This window comes from Erpetoichthys calabaricus, chromosome 3, assembly GCF_900747795.2.
Source record: "Erpetoichthys calabaricus chromosome 3, fErpCal1.3, whole genome shotgun sequence".
Taxonomy (NCBI): Eukaryota; Metazoa; Chordata; class Cladistia; order Polypteriformes; family Polypteridae; genus Erpetoichthys; species Erpetoichthys calabaricus.
The window spans coordinates 138,829,575-138,852,003 of NC_041396.2; positions in this window are offsets into that span (position 1 = coordinate 138,829,575).

Below are 22,429 nucleotides of genomic sequence, written 5' to 3' on the forward strand. Positions count from 1 at the left end.
CTTTTCACGGTGACTTTGATATGTGATTTCTTTTTTATTTTGGGCACTGTGCAACTTTGTGAACTTGAGCCTTCGAGTTTCTCCAACACTCTGTCACTCGATCAACTTTCTTTTGTTGATTTATACCACTGTTTAAACCAACAAATAGTACGTTTTTCCTTTGCCTCCACTTGGTATTCGCTGAAATTCTTATATTTTCCCCCGTGCTTTTCCCATTGTCTTTTCACAGAAGGCTATTTATATTGATTTGCATATTCAAAGAGGCGTAATTCTGGGAGGAGCTTGGGCGGGACAGAAGGCACATGCACGTGTGTTACTTTTCACGCTGATCTGGATTTATGTAGTGGAAGAACGTGAAACTTTGCGTACGTACAGATTCCTGCATCTGGATTTTTCTGTGCGTATGCACATTCCCGCTTTCGTGCTTACGCCATGTTATAGTGTGAGTTCTACGCACGGCGTTATACATGAGGCCCCCAGGTGAGCAAAAATGAGAGAGACCTGTCAACACAGGCCAACAGCTGCCAATGGTGCATCTACTAAAAACTGATTTGAAGGGGGTGAATATGTATGCTATTAATTCTTTTGTTTTTCATATTTGTAATTAATTTAGGCCATTTTCCAAAGACTGGTTTTGACTTTGACAAAATTAGTAGTTTTTTTTTCTGTTGATTAGTGTCAAAAAAGCCAAAGGAAATCAATTGTGATTTAATCTCCTCTCCCCAGATCTGTTTCATTCACACTTCGTAGGCCTGAGAATCCTTTTGGGCGAGACCTATACTCTTTATATTATTGAACAGTAGAAAGGCACTATACCATAAAATATGTTTCTTGTATGAATTTGAGGAGTCATGATGGCTCAGTGGTTAGTATTGTTGTCTCACAGGTCTATGGACTTGGATTCCAATCTGTTCCTTCTATCCTCTTGAAGGTTTTCCCTGGGTATAGGTGGTGACCCTAAACCCAAAGATATGCATGTTAAGCTGTTTGGTCTCATGTATTACCATGATGAGACATTGTAATGGTGTGTTGACTGCCTTAGCATGTGCAGTACTGCTGATTTTCTCTTACTTTTTCTTCTAATACACACTTTCAGCATTTACTTTAGATGCTCTCCAGTTTCCAAATACATTTCAAAAACGTTTACATAAGATAAAGAATTTTTTTTTTTCCATGAGTTAATTAGCACCCCTGATTAGATGAAAATCACTTATCACTCAACCTTAACAATGAGCAAATGGGCTAATGGGTTTTGCAAGGTAAATGCTGATTACATCTGCAGGGATTAGTTTTCTGGTGATCCTAAGTCAATCAGTGCACTGCTTGAAGACCATGTCAGTATGAAAAATGAAAATAATGAGATTTGAACAAATAAGCTAAAGAGAGAATTTGCACCATTTAGTCACAACAGAAAAAAATAAGTTGTGTTCAGCATATGACTTTACCTATATAAAGATACAAGTTTGAAAATTTGACCCATTCATAATACCCTCCTCATATAAACTTAACAGATATATAAGATGAAAATCTACTGGAGAGGTGTTGCTTTAAACCACCAGGTTTCTACCATTTCACAACACTAATAACTTTGCTAAGTTTCACATGGACTGAGTGAGTCTTTTTTCAGTTATAGTGCCCACATACTCATATCATGTCAAACATACAAACACACAAGCACTTGTAGACATCATTTGAAGATGGTTAATCTTTATTTAGAGGTGGTAGAACAGCTCAAGAGAATGCATGTTTTAAACCAGGCCATGATGTGATAAAAAGGCTGTGTGATAGTTTCTAGAGTACCATATAAACCTTTGCAAGTTTTTCTTCCATTCTCTTTAATCATAAATCTGCTTTGACCAGGACTTGGCAGTCCTGTTGCTGGAGAACTGCTGCAGGCTTTTGTGCTAACAAATTCCTTAGATAGAAACCAAATATTTTGGTTTATGGAACACACCTATAACTGGAAATTGTGAGTGATGGCCAGCGTTCTTACCTGGCTGGGACACCATTGAGGTTGAAGGACAGTTGTTAGACAGCTTACACTTGGCTTTGTCTCCCTGAGGACACTAGATGGTAGCAGGACCAGGAGCAGATCCCCAAATTGGTGCCCACAAGGCATTCTTGGAATTGTACCCCCGGGGGACAGCCATGTTGGGGCCCGTGGAGGCCACCAGAGGGAGCTGTGGGATTTGGGAGTCCCCACTCTGTAGGGCTCCAAGCTCACTTGGAAGTGCTTTAGAGCTAAAGTGTCATGTCACTGGAAGCACTCCAGGAGATTAGATAAAAGGAGCTGCCTGTCTTACAAAATTTGAGCCAGAGTGTGGAGAAAGGTGAACAATGCATGCAAGGAGGAGTGGAGGAGGCGGTGACTGAGAGAGAGAGAAAGAGATAGAGAAGACAATGAGCTGATTTATTGGCTATACTGTACTTATTGCTTGTACTTGTGATTTGTGATTTTTGACTTGTGTCTAGAGCCTGCTTGGGTTGGGTGTTTAGGGAGCTGGAGCGCCCCCTGGTGTCCACACCATTTATCACTGTTTTCTAAATTCCTGCTAGTCTGTATTTTTCTTTTTGAGAATAATTGGCAAAATGCAGTGTGATTAGAGTACTTTGGTTCCTCAGCTTCATTTTCATATTAATTTTCATTTTAAAATTTTTTTTCTAGAAACATCAAATTAATGATGAACACACAGGTGAAAATGGCACCAACTGTTTCTCTTACTGTTTGTGACTCCAAGCTGAATTGCCTTCATTTTCATAAAAACAAACCATAAAGAACTGAAAATTTTTGACAAACAAAAATTAAAATCAAGCAAAAAAGATGAAAAATGATGAGATGTCTACATACTAAAATTCACAACAGCAGTAAATGTCTATGGATTTTTATAAAAAGTAAAAGTTGTATTTGTATTCATTTGTGAGAAAGCAGACAGAAAACTGGAGTGAGCCGTCCAATTAAAAAAATAGCTCAAGTAATTGCAAAGTTAATGTTGAATTATAAATTTAGTTAGAACAAAAGCCTTTGGCCATGGCAGCCCCATCAAAATCATATCTGTTTATCCCTGTTAAGAACTTCAGAAGCTTTTGACTTCAAACTTTTCAGCAATTTAGGGCCTGCAGCAGGCACCTGAAATATTGAAAGAAATTTTAGTCAGTAGTCCAGTATGTATTTCTTGTGTGGAACAATGTCAAATATATGTTTAACTGTTGTAAAGAAGAAACAAATGTCATAAGAGTTCCTACCAAGTAAGCCCCATTTAATTGCTGAGCTGTGCAAAAAAGGTGATGTAAATAAAGACGTTATGTACTTGGAAGACTGCAAGTAGGAAGCTGTGCTCCATAAGGCTTCTGCTAGTCTAATGATAATGACTTCTTGCTGTTATCTCTTCTTATTTCATCAGATCCCAAAGAGGTGGAGTTTAAGGATGTTTTCATACTCAGTTCGTTTGGTGTAGTTTGTTTTTGAACTTTGGTGCAATGTCCCTGAAAGTCTAATTCGTTTAGGTTGAAGATTCCAATTGCACTCATGAGCAGACCAAAACAATTGAACAAAGAACTTTTGGACAGGGTGGTCTCTAAGCGGTACACATGAATGTACTCCATCATGGGACCAATTTAACTACAGGGAATACTATGCATTATGAATGAAATTGTGCATGCGGTAGTCATCACACTAAGCGTCTGTAATATGGGAATCACATCCACATATTGAGTCAATTGTTAACGTGGAGCTTTAAAAACAATAGAAATAAATACACACATAGGTACAATTGATACACAACTTGCATAAAACAACTTGCACAGTTACTTGTCAATCAGAGCAAGCAGAGAACGTGATTGGGCCCCTACTTGCCAATTGATCACGTAATTGTACAGCAGTTGAATAAAGAAAACATTCATATGTGATCGGGTCAATCAAAACACATACAGAGGTAGTGAAAAATGAACAGCAATACTTGGTGAGACAGATAATCATGCACGCATGCGTGTGGGACATTTTATCAATGTGAGTGCTTTTAGGCCATGATGTGAATATGTAAACTTTGACAAATGTTGTATATGTTAATCAAACATTCAAAAATCAACATTACTAACGAATACTTATAGAAGTTAAGACAGAAGACATGTGATTTGAGGTTGAGGTTACATTCATATAGTAGCTACTTAAGAGTAAATATGCAACTGAATACACTTAAATAAAACTTTCCTGAAACGTATGCTGTCATAAATCTGAAGCACCAGTGTATGCCCTCCGAGGAGTTTGCCTTCTTTTGTACACTGCCCATTTGAAATGTGTCTTTTTTGGACCATGTGTAGTAGCACATACTTTTCAAGTACTTTTTTAGTTGCCTGATAACAGCCGTTTTACTCATAGAGTAATGTTTGGTAAATAAACCAAATAATTATGGAAAATGTACAGGCATACTAACAAAACTGTTGTCGACCCACAATGACATTTATTCCAAGGAAAAAAAATATTTCTGCCAAGTGAATGAAGTCTGCAGGAAGCCCACATGATATTTATTGATAAGTCTGGTTCACTTGAAAATTAACTAACCAAAATAACTACAAATTTAAACAAAGTTACAAATCATCCCCTGTACAAAGAAAATAGACTAGGAGTGTGAAAAAGCCTTAGGTTGTGGCTGTGAGACATCACTGTTCCTACAGGCAGTACTTCTTCTGTCCTTGGAATGGAAATTGTTACAAACAGTGCAACCCCCTCTTCAAACCCCAGTTGCAGCTATAAATTTGTCCACATAAGACATTCATGATGTGAACATGTATTACAATATTTGTGTTTATGTGTTTGGCTTTTTGTAGAGAAAATAAAAAAATAGTACTGAGTATACCTTATGTTTCTGGGTTTTGTATCATTCCTATGATCAGTTTACTAGTGTGTTCTTGGGTAAAGTTAGCATCTGATAGACATATTTCCCTGGATAATTGAGGTATTTTGGACTTGCTAATCATAAAGATCACCATTTATAGTACATGTGGTTGTACCTATTAAAAACAATAAATAATGCAGCACTCAAAAACGGCATCACACTGAAAACATTCAGTCATTTGTTTCCTAAACCTATTTATACCGGTTTAAGGCCATGCAGGGCAGCAATAAGCTAATCCATTACAGGGCACACTTATACAAACATGCACTCATTACCACCAAGTCAGTTAGAGACACAATTTAAAACAACATGCACATCTTTGGGATTTTGTTTTCAAGCAGAGATATCCGGTAAAAATAACATAATCATGCAAAAAATATGCAGACTCCACAGAGACGATGAGTGGGCCTTGAAAAGACGATGCCTCCAGAGATCTCTCTGTTTCTCTCTCTCTCTCTGTCTCTACATGCAATAAAATGCCAAGACATAAGGTATGTCGAAAAAGTTGTGTTCATTAAAATTAAAACTTAAAAATGCACAATACAAAGTAACAAACAAAATAAAGACAGTAGTCCCCTTGGACTAGCTACACAGGTACTTCCTCCTGTCTATCATTTGGTGTAGCTTACCTACTTCCATAGTCTCACCAGACCTCTTTCTTAACTCACCACCTATTTCCTTTTGTCAAAAATCACCCAGCCTGTCTTCCTCCCGAGAACCTTCAAGTCCCTACTATAAATGCCCCTGCTATCTGGATTACTCACTTTGGCTACACTGACATCAGACTAATGACCCCCAAGTGTCTTTGCATTCTTTAACTTCTGTGTACTCCTTGAAGACAGGCCTCCAAAGTACCTTTCAGTTTGTTTCTGTTCTGTCTGCTTGGCAATAGAGATCCCCCTGTTCTTGCTATGAGCTTTCTGCAGCCACGTAGTGTCTCAGAGGTTTGTAGCCTCTTGTCATTTCTTCATGGCCTGTTTTTACCTCAAAATAGAGGGCCACACACACCAAGCTCTTGCCCTGTTTCCTGTCCTCTACTGCCTGACAGATTTATTCTCCTACACTTCTAGTGTGAAAGTCTTTCTCTCTTTGTCATGCTCTTAAACTGTATTTTTCCACTTGGGTTTATTGCTAGTGGTGCATGTTCACAGCAATTTTCTGTAACATGTTTACATAATGTCATGTGTCATGCTCTTTCAAAGATTTTTTTAAAGTTTAGGTGAATTATATTGTGTGCTCTACTCCATTACTTCAGATAGCTGCCCAATAAGTCTAATAAACTTCTTTGACAAGATCATCCTCTCATGAACCTAAAAGCAGAAAGGAGATCATGGGTTCGCATCCCGAGACGTCCCTGCGTGGAGTTTGCAAAACACTTTGAGTAGTGAGAAAAGTGCTATATAAATGTAAAGAATTGTTATTATAGTTGTTATTTAATACATTATTTTCATACACGTGGGCTTCTAATTTATTTTGAATTCTTTTTTCCATAGTTTTCCACTAAACACAGTAAGGCTTATTCACCTGTAAAAATTGGGATCAGTTTTGTCTCCCTTTTTATTGTTTTGATGTCACCCTGGAAATTTTCCTATCATCAGGCATTACCATAGTATGGTCAGAAAGGTTTATATGTAACAATTTTAATTTCTTTCAGCAGGACTGATAAAATTCCATACGATCCAAACACATGGACCATTGAAGTACATCTTACTTTTCTGTTTTAAATTCTAGAAATTCAAATCTTTGTTGTTACTTTTGCTTGAGGCATTGTGTTTGTTTCTTCTTTTATACAGACTTGGCTCAAGTACTTATTTGATTTGCTATATTTTTCTTATTATTAATGATTTTTTTCCGGCATGTCTGAGGCCTCTTCAGTTCTCTTTCACTGCTTTTCTGGAGTACTGCAGGCTTATTTCATTCTTTAAGGTAGTTTCTTTACTCTTTCCCTTTATTTATTTTTTGAATATATTTATTTTGGACTCGGATCAGAATGTCTCTGAAGTGATGCCATTTATTTTTTATGTTTGCATCCATTTTGTTTTTTATTAAGCATTTTCTCTGCCCCCAAAAAGTCTAACTTTCACAAATTATAAGCCTCTGTTTAAGTGTACATTTGTACAAAATAACTTCAAATTTAATCAGGTTGAGATAGCTGTTGCTTAAATGGTCAATAACTTCCATGTCTTCTTCTCTGTCTTTATTATTAAAAAATGAGGTCTTGATAATCTAGACACCATAACAGGCTTGAGACAAACCGGACATGGGAAAAGCAATTTGCCATGAGCCTTCAGTTTCTTCTTCCATTTTCAAAGAAGGGCTTCTCAATCGATTCTCTATGATCACCTCATCTTCTTTATTGTACTTATGTCTTGTTTGATTATATTAGATCAGACTCCAGTCGCTACATCTTTAGATGTTCTAATTTGACCCATTTTAATTTTGACATATTTCTTTTTTTGCCTCTCAGCTGTTGGGACCAAATATTATTTTTTGGATATAACACAACATCCTATCATGGCATTCTTTCCTGAAGAATGTGCAATCACTTAAATATTACTCTTGTCACTTGTGTTCGTCAGAGGATCACCTGCCATGCAGTAGCGTACCGTGGGTGTCAGCCGCCCAGGGCGGAGGAAAATTCCGCCGCCCCCTTATTTAGGTACGGTTCAAATTTTTACAAGATATTATTATTATTTATTGTGAAATTTTGCCGCCCCCTAAAAGTGCCGACCGGGGCGAGCCGCCCCCACTACGCTACGCCACTGCTGCCATGCACATCTGAGGTATGCAATACCCCACCAGGAAAAGAGAGGGCACTTTCACTATTGGTCTTGTCTCCTTTTGTTTCCTTTGCAGTGCCAAGAAGATACCCAATGAAGACAATTAAGTCAGAGAAGCTCGCCCTTTCCTGCCTGAACAGTATAAAAAGCAGATGTCCCCAAAAGGCAGCATTGCTTTTTGGACCAGTGTGAGGCTCACCAAAGCCTTATCTTACCATTTAGAGAACTGTTTCCAAACTGTTTTCAAGGTGATGCCATTATTTCAGTTGTTGAGCCCAGAAGCACCTATTTCTTTTGTTTAAATCTGCTTTTGATCTGTATTATAAACAGGACGGCCTGGTTGGCAGCCTAACTTTTCTTTAGGACTGTTGTCACGTTTGTCTCAGATTTGACACTCCCCATCACTGCCATTTCCCCAAAACATCATAATCCCCAACTCCTTTTCCAAACCTGGTTAATTCTGAATGCTGTCATGGGGAGCAAAGAAACAAACATTCGGTGAGACATCAGTCCATCAAAGGACAACATGGATTTACGTGGTGCTAACTTGGAATTGCCAGTTCACATAAGGGGCACTCTTTTGGGAAATGAAGGGAATTGGATTGCTTGGCAAACACCCAGGCAGACAACACTGAGAAATATCAAACTCCACACAGTCAAGGAAACTTCCATGATGCCTAATCTGCAGCGCAAACTACTGCACCAACAGTCTAGATTACAGATTATTTATGCCTTTAATGTTGTATTTTATAAAAAAATTTACTATGTATGTTTATTAGGGACTGAATTTCGCACCTGGACTTGGGGAATTGTGCCTGTTATTTAAAAATCTTTCATGGTTTTAAGTTAAGCAGGAAGTTCCTATTACTCTTTCAGTGCAGAAAAGTGTCTTTGTTATTGCCATTTTTATTCCAGTTTCAACAGGTTTAGAAATAAAAGAGCATTCACTTGAGCTCAGTCAGAAATGGACCATCGGGCCCTTCTGGCAAAATTTTTCAGTTTTGTAAGACAGCCAGCTCTAGAAAGAGCTGTGGTTGTTCCAAACGTCTTCGTTTTAAGAATTATGAAAGCCACTGTGCTATTGATGATGTTTCTTTGATTCTGTTCCAACATTATGCTTGTCTTTATGTTGCATTTCTTTTTTCTTACCATATTTGTAATTATTATATAGCATGATTAGCACTTAAGTAGAAGTGCACTTTATGAGAATAAACCGAATTGAATTAATTAGAAGTGCAACACATTAAATTGTGTTTTCTTTTCAAGACTGGATCAGAGAATAATAATTAAAAATGTTAATATTTTATGGTAGCTATCATATATGCACTCAGTCATATTAGGATATTTTAGACTTGACAATCAATCTGATATAAAAATTTTCAGCACGTGAGAGAAAATTGATTGATTGGTTGTATTATCTGTCATGTGAGTCTGTTCCCTTGTTTTTTATGTTTCTGCTGCTGTATGTATCTAAGGAGAGAACATTTAAGCTCCATAGAGACAGCGAGTTCATCCCAATTTATTCCCAGCCACCTATGGAAGAGTTAGCTATTCTGTATCTTCTAATTTTCTAGTGTACTTCTAATGTGGTTTGTCTGTTCTTGCCAAAATTAAGCAAAACTATCTGAGAAAAATCTACTTTCCAAAATATTTCACCACATCTGAATCAATGAATAACTCTGAAATTAAGGGTCTGAAATATAAGTTAAAGAATCTATCCATTCAGACCGCTATATAAAGCATACATAATAAGCTTTTTTATGATCCTCCTTTCCCTTCAAGTCTCATATAATTTGGAAATAGCAGCTTTATAGATGGTGTAAACTACTCTGAGCAGACCACTTCTCACACAATAAAGGATTTATTGTACTTTAGTGTATCTTTTAATATGCTGCGAGAGAAAGATCTCAAAATGTTTAAGTGCAATCAGTACTAAAACCCCCTTCTGAAGAGCTATAAACACATTGTTTGGAGAAATTAAATTACCTTGACACTTTTCAAATCACCTTAATAGCAGGACAGGTGTCTGTGTGTCTATCCCATTACTATTTTTTTTTTTTATCTGTTATTTCGCCTTATACAATTTCTTGTATTAGGAATTTGTTAGTTTTCTCATACTCCTTGGGGTCAAAGCACAGGGTCAGCCATTGTACAGCACTCCTGGAGCAATTACAGGTTAAGGGTCTTGCTCAAGGGCCCAGCAGAGTAGGATCTCTTTTGGCAGTGACGGGGATTCGAACCAGCAACCTTCTGGATACCAGCACAGATCCTTAGCCTCAGAGCCACCACTCTACCCCAAATACTATGTCCCTGTCATTCCAAAAGATGGTGCATCACAAACATTAACACTACCTTTACAAATCCCATGCCAAATGCTAAATAAAAGAGACATACGCATTGCATTGTGCACTGCAAAGTAAATGCTGAGGTCTACGTTGAGAAATTAGATATCAACCAATTGATAGCAGAGTTAGTCAGCAATAATTTAGCTTTAATGTTTATTTCACTTACAAATTTTCTTAACTTGAAAATGGGTGATATAAGTTTTGAATATGATTCCCTTGCCATTATTTACACTTTATCTGTGTTTAGAAGACACCTTGTCATTTCCATTCATATATACCTGCTTTGAAATAAAGCAACAACATTTATTTCTATAGCACATTTTCATACAAAGAATTTAGCTCAAAGTACTTTACACAGTATAAAAGAAGAGCTACAAAAGAAAAACAAAACAACAAGTTAGAAATAGATAGTTATATATAGCTAAATAAACAACATATAAAAAATATACAAAGAATCAATACTCGCTTACATAACACAGATATTCTGTACAAGTAGAAGAATCCTAATTTGAAGATAAGTTTTTTAAGTACATTAAGATATGCCCATTCATATGGTCAGATGGCCAGGGAGGACAGAAAAAACAATAGCTTATTATGAAGATGGTCATCATAAATAAGACTAGTCACATCTGTTTTAAACAGTATTGTAAACACTTGAATGTTTATGTCACTAAGTGTAAAAAAGACGTCATTATACTGATGATTTTAATGTGTTTTTTAGCAAAAAGATCAGGCTATTGGCCTTATCTTGCTTGTCAATATGTTACACATTTCATTTTTTATCATTTTATTTTACGTGCCAATTACTGTTTATCTTTTGCTTTCCAAGGGCTGAACCGAAATGGTGGTTCCATTCAATTTTTTCAAGCTGAGACTTACTGCATTAATTTATAAGAAAATTTTATAGCTCTCTTTCCATATCCCAAAGTCATGTATGTGGGGTTAATTGATTATTGTATTAGACTGGTATGGGTCCTTGTGTGTGTGTGAGTGAGAGTGGGTGTCTTCTGCAATAGACTACCATCTTATTGGGGCTCATACCTTGCTGATGCTCTTAATAGGCTCTGATGTCCCATCTGATGAGTCGAGTGATAAATTGTGGAAGAATGATTGAATTTCAACTACTGCATCAGTTTTTGCTGTGCCTGTTCAGATTATTGCAGAAAATAAATTGATCTTCCCAAAGATGTTTTAGCTTGAGAAAATGATTGTGATTTAAAGTTGTTTGACACTTTCACAGAAGTGAGCTAGGTACGCGGAGATTTAAGATATGAATGTGCATTTTTTTGGGATAATAAATGTAAACTTTGAGACTTTCTAAAGATGTTCTAAATACTATACATTCTTTGAAATATGATATTGCTCTGAAACTATTTTTCCAAAGAAACTTTCCCTTGTAGTAAACAAAATGCAGACACATTTCTATTGTGATGCTTGCTGCAAAGTAAGATGGCTGCCATGACGTCACATGAGGATGAACACACCTAGAGTAAGTGCAGTGTCCTAGCAATCCAGCTGCCCGTTTCTGGTTCTGTTCTGGTATTGGCTCCAATGATCAGACTCAGTACAAATTTGCTAGCCCACATCTCTGCCACCTCCAGATTAGGAAAGGCTGGATAATCCAATTATGGCCCATGTCATCTGGGCCTAGTTCATTTAACAATAGGCGGTTCATGAAAGTTTGCAGCACAATTATGGCATGTTAGATTTGAGCCAAGTCTTGATTCCAAGCACACCAGCTGACTTGTTAGCAGTTCACTTCTGTGCCAACTCCAGAATAGACATTACCTGACTAGACACCCAGTAAAATACGCTCGGGCCTCATTGAGGCAGATATCTCTGTATCACATCCTTTTTACTTGAACCGGATGCAGCTGCAGCTCTCACCCCAAGCTCAACAAAGTGTCAGAGATTCTACAGCAGACTTGTAATGCCTCATTCAGACTGCAGATATGATTGTGTGCTTATAGCTATGCTTTAGTGCAGATAAAAGGAAAGAAGATGTTAGTGTAAATACAAACACTGTACCATTCTTGCTGCCCGAGGCAAAGCTGTAAATGGTGCACAGTAAAGCTGTACACATTCACCCTGATAATCTTGTGAGTCTATGATGATTTCTAATTTATAATTGTTTTTTACTGACTGGGATTTAGTCATAGAGTAGGCATAGAATGCTGGATTGTTGCTGCTGTACACTTTGATATAGCATTACCTATCCATCCATCCATTTTCCAACCCGCTGAATCCGAACACAGGGTCACGGGGGTCTGCTGGAGCCAATCCCAGCCAACACAGGGCACAAGGCAGGAAACAATCCCGGGCAGGGTGCCAACCCACCGCAGGACACACACAAACACACCCACACACCAAGCACACACTAGGGCCAATTTAGAATCGCCAATCCACCTAACCTGCATGTCTTTGGAATGTGGGAGGAAACCGGAGCGCCCGGAGGAAACCCACGCAGACACGGGGAGAACATGCAAACTCCACGCAGGGAGGACCCGGGAATCGAACCCAGGTCCCCAGATCTCCCAACTGCGAGGCAGCAGCGCTACCCACTGCGCCACCGTGCCGCCCTAGCATTACCTATGTAACACAATATTCACATTTCCCTTTGTGAAATTAAATAAAGCATATGTGTTAATGCAATAAAAATAATCACTTGTTTTTTATATGAACTGTATTTGTTCCATGCTTATCTATAATTTAGCCTATGTTTTTCTTTAATAAGTGCAAAACTGACACCCAGACAAGCATTCAGTACTGGACAACCACTTTGTCTTGTTGAAGAAGTGAAGGATAGGAAATGTCTGGAAACTTTTTTTTAACCCGATGCAGTAGATGAGTAAATTTCATTTTATTTTTGCTTGCTTTTAGTATATTTATTTCACTTTATGCACTGTTACTTTTTTTTAGCTAATTTTCGTGTAACTTTTGAATATATTAACTGTTGATGTTAAAAAACAGAAGCCTGTTGTTTTTCATATATAATTATAAGTGAATTTGTGAAAATATTAGAATTTTATTTAACACAGTTAAATATCAATCAATTTTCAATATTGGAAACAATCAATATGTGAAATAAACCCACATGACGCTCCTCATCCACCAATATCTCAAGTCCCATGCAATACCACCAGCAACCATGACCGTGCCAAGAAAACCACACCACCACACACAATCAAGGCAGTGCCTGCATCACAAGTATGTACACATAAAGGATTTAACTGTGGAAGCAGCAGAATCCCAGTTCTGAATGGATTTGCTGAACGCTCCATTAATCCATGTAGGCGCAATTAGTATAAGGTAGACAGTCAGTTGTTTAGTGAGATTAGATCAGGAGTCTTCCACCTAGAGCCAAGAAGAAGTTTAGGAACAACATTGCTGAGACATAATTTGTACTGGTGCACTGACAGAGCAAGGCCTGAAAATATTCTTAGTTGATGACCAGAAGGACTCAGCTTGATTCTCACATGAAGTGCATAAGAGGAGGATTCTGGCATTGTGACACCCTCAGTCCTGCCCTGACTGCAATCTTGCCTAGGGGATTCAGATCAAGTGCTACAGAACTGTTACAGTTCTGTGGTAAACATTAAAACATTAGCAGACAGATTCTGGTGCAGTGCTGGGACCTTTGGTGAGTGATTGGCTGCCATTTCTGGCCTGAATTGCATTAGGCCAGAGCTGAACATTTATTCCAGATAGTACTACTGCCACATCTGGGTCAGCTGATTAGGGTCTGGCTCAGAGAAGTCTTTCTCAATGAGGCCTGAGTATATGTTGCTAACTGGGACAGGTTGCTACAACAGCTTACATCATCAACATGCCATCATCAATAATTAAATGTTAACAAAATCACTAATCATTAATTTGCAATTAAACTGGACTTCATCCTGATTCTGCTAGGTTTTACATCAATTTTACATCAAATGAGCAAAATTGCACTGGAATTGCTAGAAAACAGAAAAAAATATTCAAAGACTATAGCAACAGGCTATTAATAAGTGTTTATTAACAGAATATATTAGCTCATGAGAATGAGGGAAACACCTTGTACTGAAAAGGGTGTGTTTCAAGAGTGCATAAAGCAGGCTTAATCCTAGATATGCAAAGTTCACCCATGACTGATCCAAGGACTGCATGTAACTGTAACTACACGCCTTTATGATGCCAAACTGTCGCTGCTCTCTTATCATCAGTCAATACAGAAATTTTCCATTTTTTTTATACCTTGTATATTTGTTTAAGGGTTTTTTTGTTATTTACATATTAGACTATTTCTATATTTCTCGAGTTTCTATAAAAGCTATATATCCCTTTGGGGCAGAAAGTCCTTTCTCTCTATCTGAAACCCTTCACTTCCCTGAGTGGATACAGGGGGACACCTTTGAAAGGGATTGTAGCCAGTACTGTCAATTCACTTCACAGTGGCTTACCTCAGGAGCAGATAGCTGAAAGTGTTTTATTGTTCTTGATAAAGACCAACCTGCAGAGTATCGATGTTCTCATATCATTCTTTATGGAAGGGCGAAGAGGGAAAGGTTCAGAGAATGGATGGATTGATGGTTGGATAGATAGATGAATGAGCTACTTTTGTGTATAAAAATGATGGATGAATGGAGAACATTATAACTCTTTTAAAATTTTTAGTAGTCAAAAGAGAGAAGTAATAGCTGTTGTGAATTAGACACTATATAGCACCCGACTTGGCACAGACTACACAGAGGCACGTGTAAAAACACAAGACGTTTATTTTCTTCACCTGTGGGGCACGTCTTCCCCGTGAACCCCACAGGCAATACACAGTCCCAAAAGCACTTAAACCACAACACATAACACTTCTTCTTTGTACCACCACTCCTCCCTGGCAACCTCGTCCTCTTCCTCCCGATTCTGGCCACTGAGTGGTGGATGGCCCCTTTTATAGCCCACCCGGAAGTGTTCCAGGTGCTTGACCACCTGGTTCCAATTGCACCTCCAGCTGGGGCTGAAGATTTGTCCAGCTGGGCTGTGAAATCCATGCAGCACCCCCTGGCGGCCACCCCAGCTCCCAACCGGGTTGTGGAGGACTTCATCTCTCATGGAGCCCTGTGGGAAACTGAGGAACCATCGTCAGCCAGGGAGGCTGCCACCAAGTGTCCCGGGGGAGGTACTGAGATGCCCATGGTTGCTTCCGTGGAACATATGTAGAAGGGGCGTCCCGACCAGGTCACCACACTGTTAAGATTTTGAATGACATAAAACAACCTGCATTTATTATCTATGCAAACATTGTCAGATTAAGAACACTAAGAACACCTGCTCTTCATTTTACAAATTCCATATTGTAAAAATTGATATAAAGAAAATGTTTTATTGTGTTATCAGATGCCCTTGACATTGACCTAACTGAAAAAGTACCAACTAACCTCAAATTCCTTGCTAGTTGGAGAGACAGGAAGAAATCTCAAAACCAACTATGTGACTGTTACTGGTAACCTCTTACCTGTCTCCCTGTCTGTGCTCCACTCAGTGTGTTTCACTCATGGGAATTCCCTACAGTAGGCTACTCACTGAATGGGACAATCTTTACTTTCAAACCTTTAATTCAGCCCAGTTTAATGCCAGTAGAGGACTTGACCAAAAACTGTCTGTCCCGTGTGCCATCAAGGGTCCACAGTTAAACAAGGAATGAAAAAAATCTAACTTCCCAACCCTCTAATAGCAGTCAGACAGAGACTGGCTTCAAGCTTTCATTCACAAACTATACTGTATTTATTTGCATTAAAACCAATAAGAGAAAGTATAAAGTGATATATAGAATCAGCCTTTGCAAAATTAATGTTGTTAGAAAATGGCGTGAAAGTCAGAGACATAATGTTAGTACATTGAACCTATGGGAAATAATAGGTTAAGTTTCCAGCCATACCAAAATTTGTTATCTTTTGGTAGAGATTGCTCAAAATACACTTTTCTGCATATAATTCTTTACAACAAAACATTTCTGGTAATATGCACTTTTCATAACACAATACCTATGTAAAAACTCATAAAATGCAGTACAGAAAATAACATTATAATTTGACACGTTTTTTCTCATTAGTAATTCCCTAGAATTTTGTCATTTTTTTGTGCTAACATCTTAATACAAAAAGAAACTTTAGTTGCTGCTGCCATAAGGTCCTGAAACTGGCGAGACTGATTTCTGATGATTTCATGATGAATTTCTGATGATTCATGGCTGGCGAATGGCATTGGAGATTGTAAAAAAGATGCAACTGCTTGAAATAATCCATCAGCGCTGTCTGCTTTGTGAGCTGCTTGAGATTGTTAAGGGTCTTGGGGTATGGGAATATAGCAGAGGTGAGTTCACGTTTAACATTGAGGCCACAATAAATGATGGAATTGGCAGCCTGAATGTCTCTAGCCAGCTTAGTCGTGGCCAACATTTCAGCACAAAGTTTCACTACGTCCTTTATTTTTTCACTGAGTCGCATCACTGACTTTGCATGCTTGGGCTTAGACACCAAAGGACTTGCATTACACTGTGGGGTATAATTACAACACAAAACTCTTATTTTTTAAGCAAAGCAATGAAAATATGCAACAAATGTACAGGGAGCTCTCTACTCTACAACAGTAGGATGAACAAGACCAGCAAAGCACCTAGTAGGATACTAGCCACTCCTCAAACTTGTCTGAACTGTGACTCTCATTTTTTTTATTCTACATCACATAGCTGTGAAGCCCACAAAGGTGCTTAGTTGCCAATGTAAAAGTAAAAATGAGGTTACTAATAAAACTGTGTGAATGCTTGAAGTTGCGAATGTTGAGAACTGACTGTACAACCAGGGAAGGTTAAATCTTCTTGCAGTCATATTAGAAACGATAAAACACTGGCACACTTTTTGCGGAGGCTTCATTTCCTAGCTGTAGATTTCCTCAATCAAAAAATGAGGATTTTTTTCGAAGAAGAAAAACAATATTCTCTGAAAGTGAGTTTTTTAAAAGATAGCAGTATCCCCTTCCTTGAATGCCCAAATAGGCACCTAAAATAAAACACACACTGGCTTACTTAGCAACAGGCTCTAATCTGTGCTAGCAAGGCACGCTGACATTTTAAATATTTTCAAAACAAAACATTACAAAAACGTCATTATCAGTCGAGCTCATACAGTAAGCAGCAAACTTATCCCACATCCAGCTCAACATTAGTTCCTTGGGACTCAAAGTTCTTAAATAACCTGACAATGCAAAACACTCTGAAATCCCTTTTCATGTTATAACTCCCCCCAGTATACACTGCACTCCTGTTGAGCTTGGCCAAACTCAGGCTAAGTGTATATCACTTCAGTTGAAAATTTTAAAGCAGAATGATTTATTTAGAAATTGAAAAGTACGCTTATTGCGCTTGGAAAGACTGGGTGGGATAAAGTAATTGCAGAATTGGTTATCTGATTAACAAATATCATCAGTTTCCTGGACATTTTAGCCACTACAGGTCAGAACCCATTCACTCTATTAAAAACTCATTGTGACCCTTAAGCCAAGTTGGTTAATAAATAAATAAATAAATAAATAAATAAATAAATAAATAGGGCAGCACGGTGGCGCAATGGTAGCGCTGCTGCCTCGCAGTTAGGAGACCCGGGTTCGCTTCCCAGGTCCTCCCTGCGTGGAGTTTGCATGTTCTCCCTGTGTCTGCGTGGGTTTCCTCCGGGCGCTCCGGTTTCCTCCCACAGTCCAAAGACATGCAGGTCAGGTGGATTGGCGATTCTAAATTGGCCCTAGTGTGTGCTTGGTGTGTGGGTGTGTTTGTGTGTGTCCTGCGGTGGGTTGGCACCCTACCCGGGATTGGTTCCTGCCTTGTGCTCTGTGTTGGCTGGGATTGGCTCCAGCAGACCCCCGTGACCCTGTACTCAGATTCAGTGGGTTGGATAATGGATGGATGGATATATATATATCCATCCATCCATTATCCAACCTGCTGATTCCGAACACAGGGCACAAGGCAGGAACCAATCCCGGGCAGGGTGCCAACCTACTGCAGTATATATATATATATATATATCCATCCATCCATTTTCCAACCCGCTGAATCCGAACACAGGGTCACGGGGGTCTGCTGGAGCCAATCCCAGCCAACACAGGGCACAAGGCAGGAATCAATCCCGGGCAGGGTGCCAACCCACCGCAGGACACACACAAACACACCCACACACCAAGCACACACTAGGGCCAATTTAGAATCGCCAATCCACCTAACCAGCATGTCTTTGGACTGTGGGAGGAAACCGGAGTGCCCGGAGGAAACCCACGCAGACACGGGGAGAACATGCAAACTCCACACAGGGAGGACCCGGGAAGCGAACCCAGGTCCCTAGGTCTCCCAACTGCGAGGCAGCAGCGCTACCCACTGCGCCACCGTGCCGCCCTATATATATATATATATATATATATATATATATATATATATAATGCAGCTGGAGATCCACAAAGGGAGAAAATGAATCACGCATCATAAAGTAGTTATGAAAAGAATTAAAAGAAAATTGGAGCCATTGTTATCAGAGGAGTAGATTTGCCTGTTGAATAATTCAAGCACGGAGGAGGAGGAAGAAAATTGGGAAACACCCATTTCTAAGTAAGTGGAAATAAATACAGCAGTACTCTTTCATAGATTACACTAACCTAAAGCGATCTCGAAATGTCTTCAACTAACTACCCTACCAAAGCTGAGCTCCTAGAAGCCGTTGATAACTGGACCGGGCATCTCCCTGTTCTTTCGGACTCTGAGATGTCAGAAGTCTTCCACACTTTGATGCATTCCGAAGAGCCGATCTACAGTAGTGTGGAACAGACAGCCGCCACTGAATACCAGTTTTGGCCGGCTAACCCTCAAACCAACCCCGCCTACACTGCTCCAGACCAAATGATGATTGATGGTAACCTACAACCCAGCTACTCTGCTCCAGACCAGATACTGACAGCCAACGACATGTTTTAACATCCAGCATCTCTCCGGCTATGCTTCTGATCAGGCATGCTGGTCTACAGGACAGACGGCACCCTCCGATTGCCTGTTTTGGCCTGATGATATCGTGCCCAACTCCGGGTACTCTGTGCCTAACAGCTCGCCTCCAGACCAGCCATCTTGACTGGACCTTCTTATGCCTTCAACTGACCAGATCTATTGGCCTGAGCCTCAGTTACCTGCCCCTGATGATATGTATTGGTCGGACAGTCTCCTGGAGAACCACACAGTACCTGACATTTTTGTACCTGCTGATGATGTTCCGGGGTGCCTAACAGGGGCTGAGGAGATAGCCGTTCAGGCCATGCAACAAGAACAGGCCGTGGACGAACTGGTAGAGGCTCTAACTAGGGATGCACGATAATATCGGATTTATATTTGTATCGGCAGATAATGGGTTAAAATAATTTTATCGGCATCGGACCGATGACTAAATTGGACCGATAATTCGAACCGATATTGATGACGCATTCACTGTGTTCCGGATGTGCCGGACGTTTAGGCGACGCTGGGCTACTGTGCGAAAATGTCTGCGGTGTGGAAGTTTTTCAAAGTGAGTGAGAGTGACATAAAATATGCCATTTGCAACACTTGTTTGACTAATGTTTTGCGTGGAGGGACCAAAGTGCGAAATTTCAATACCACCAACTTAATTACACACTTGAAGACACGCCATCCCGACAAATATACAGAATTCCTCAGAGCAAAAGAGGAGAATCCTGCGCCACCGCGCACAAAATCAAAAACTGCCGTTAATCAACGTGTTGATCAGTTACTTGAAAAATCAAAGAAATTTGATAAAGACAACCCTAAAGCTAAAACAATTACTGCAAAGGTGATGGAATTTATTGCTCTGGACGATCAGCCATTTTCTGTTGTCGAAGATACAGGATTTCGAAGGCTGCTTGAGTATCTCGAGCCCCGTTACCAGATACCCAGTCGCCGTTATTTTTCGGACATAGCGCTTCCAGAGTTGCATAAAATTGTGGAAAGTCATGTGCACACACTCCTTGCTGAAGATGTCACAGCCATAAGCTTTACCACTGATATATGGACATCTGATATGAGTGCTATTAGTATGCTTAGTTTAACTGCTCAGTGGATTGACCGCAAGTTTGAATTGCAGAAAGCAATCTTGCACGCCCAAGAATGCTCCGGATCACACACAGGTGCTGCACTCTCTGTAGCTTTTAAAAGAATGTTTGAAACATGGAAAATACCCAAAGAGAATGTTCATGTAGTATTACGAGACAATGCACGCAACATTGCAAAGGCTATGGAGGAATGCGGGATCCCAAGTCTGCCATGTATGGCTCATACTTTACAGCTTGCCGTGAACGATGGCGTACTATCCCAGCGCAGTGTCTCTGATACAATAGCGATCGGCAGAAAAATAGTCGGTCACTTTAAGCATTCACAATTAGCCAACTCGCGTCTCAAAACTATACAAACTGAACTTGGTATGCAGCCGAAAATGCTTCAGCAAGATGTTTCGACTAGATGGAGCAGCACATTCTATATGCTGCAAAGCTTGCTGGAGCTGAAAAGAGCCCTTGGGGCTTATGCCTCCGATTTTGAGTTACCTGCAACTCTAACGCCTAATCAGTGGGGTTTGATCGAGAACATAATCACACTCCTTGCTCCATTTGAACAACTGACAAAAGAAATTTGCCAGTCTGAAGCCTTGGCTTCTAACGTTATTCCCTCAATTAATGCCTTAAAACGACTGTTGACTAAAAGTGCTCATACTGACTTCGGAGTCAAAACCAGTAAAAGCGCTCTCTTGGAGGCTGTAAACAATCGTTTCATTGAGATTTACAAAGAATCCATGTACTGTGTTGCCACTATTGTAGACCCGAGATACAAAGACCGCTATTTCGATGCAGATGTAAAATCACTGGCATTCAAAATGTTGCAAGCTCAGGTGGAACTTGCATCGAACGAAATGCAGACGACTGAATCACAGATAGATGGTCCACAAAAGAAAAGGGCCAAGAGAAATGACGAAGTGGCTTGCACGCTCTTCGAAATGTACAACGAAATTCTTGAAGAGAACACATTGATGCCTCGGGAAAACAGCCAGATGACAACAGAGGTGAGTTAAAAAAAAAAAAAGGCTCTGTGGAGATCTTTACAACATTGTTTTAAGTAAATAACATGGGCTGTCGGATATAATATCACTATTCTAACATAATTCGAATGTATACAAAATCTTCGAAGGCAAGAAAGAAAAACGGCAATCGAATGTAAAAAGAGCGGTTGTTGGTTTTACCTCGCACTAACTTTGGCTTCATGTTACTTAAGACGTGCTGGACACTTTTGTGGGATTTTACAGATCTGTTTTTGCACGTAAGTTTTTAGGATCAGTCTATGCGTATTTCTAAATTGTTAACCCATATTGTTATTAGTCATTAGTTAAACGGTCGGCATCTTCTGTGTTAAACACAACCATTTTAAAGATTGCTAGTTTTCATCAAGCGACTGAGCCAACTATACCTATGCTTCTTTGCTTCATATTGTTGTTCGGTGCGTGTTAACTAAATAGTTTCATAAATAAACAAACTCGTTTTACATTTTTTTGTTACTTTGAAAAATGCTGTCTGCTAATAATTGATTATAATACTTTGTTGAGGTCTTTCAAGTATTTTGTGTAACATTTAATACACTTGTTTCATTTGTAAAACACTTAAAGGGTCACAATGCTTCAGTTTATTTACTGTAAAAAATAGACAAAGGGATATAAGGTCCTCTGGCCTCTAGGAAAAAAAGAAAAAAAATGACTGCATTTACTTTGTTTGAGCAATCACTGACAATTTTGTTTGTTTTTCTTTTGAACGTTGTCTTTAGAAAGTGCCAGTGCGGTTTGTGTCTTACTTCTCTTTGCGTTGCTTTTTGTGGGACAGCCAATCACATTCATGGAAGACACTGTTTTTCAACTGAGTCTCTTAAGCAATAATGAGCAACTTGTAAGCAGATCATGATCATGCCCAATGCGTCGATCGTGTTGCATTCAAAAAAAAATTTTTTTTAAACGTTAGTCTATCATATATCCTCCCTATGGCATCTGCCACTTGATTGACATACAGGGCGGCCAGTCTGAGATCTCTTTTCTTCTAACACACTAGTCATCCTGCACTCACGATCAAACGCGCGAGCTACTGCAAAACTCTGGCTGTTGATCTAGTTAGCCTTCCAATTTATATCGACTAAAGAAGGGATTTAAAAAAAAAAACATTTGTTTGGGCAGGGTATGGGCTGGATGTGGAATTGGAAGAGGATTTTTTACTCACAATGTCACAATCGAAGTGCGTTTGTCTGATATGTCAATCTATCATTGCTATTCCAAACAAGGAAAATGTGGAAAGGCACTTTCGGACTGTTCATAAAAACTACGAA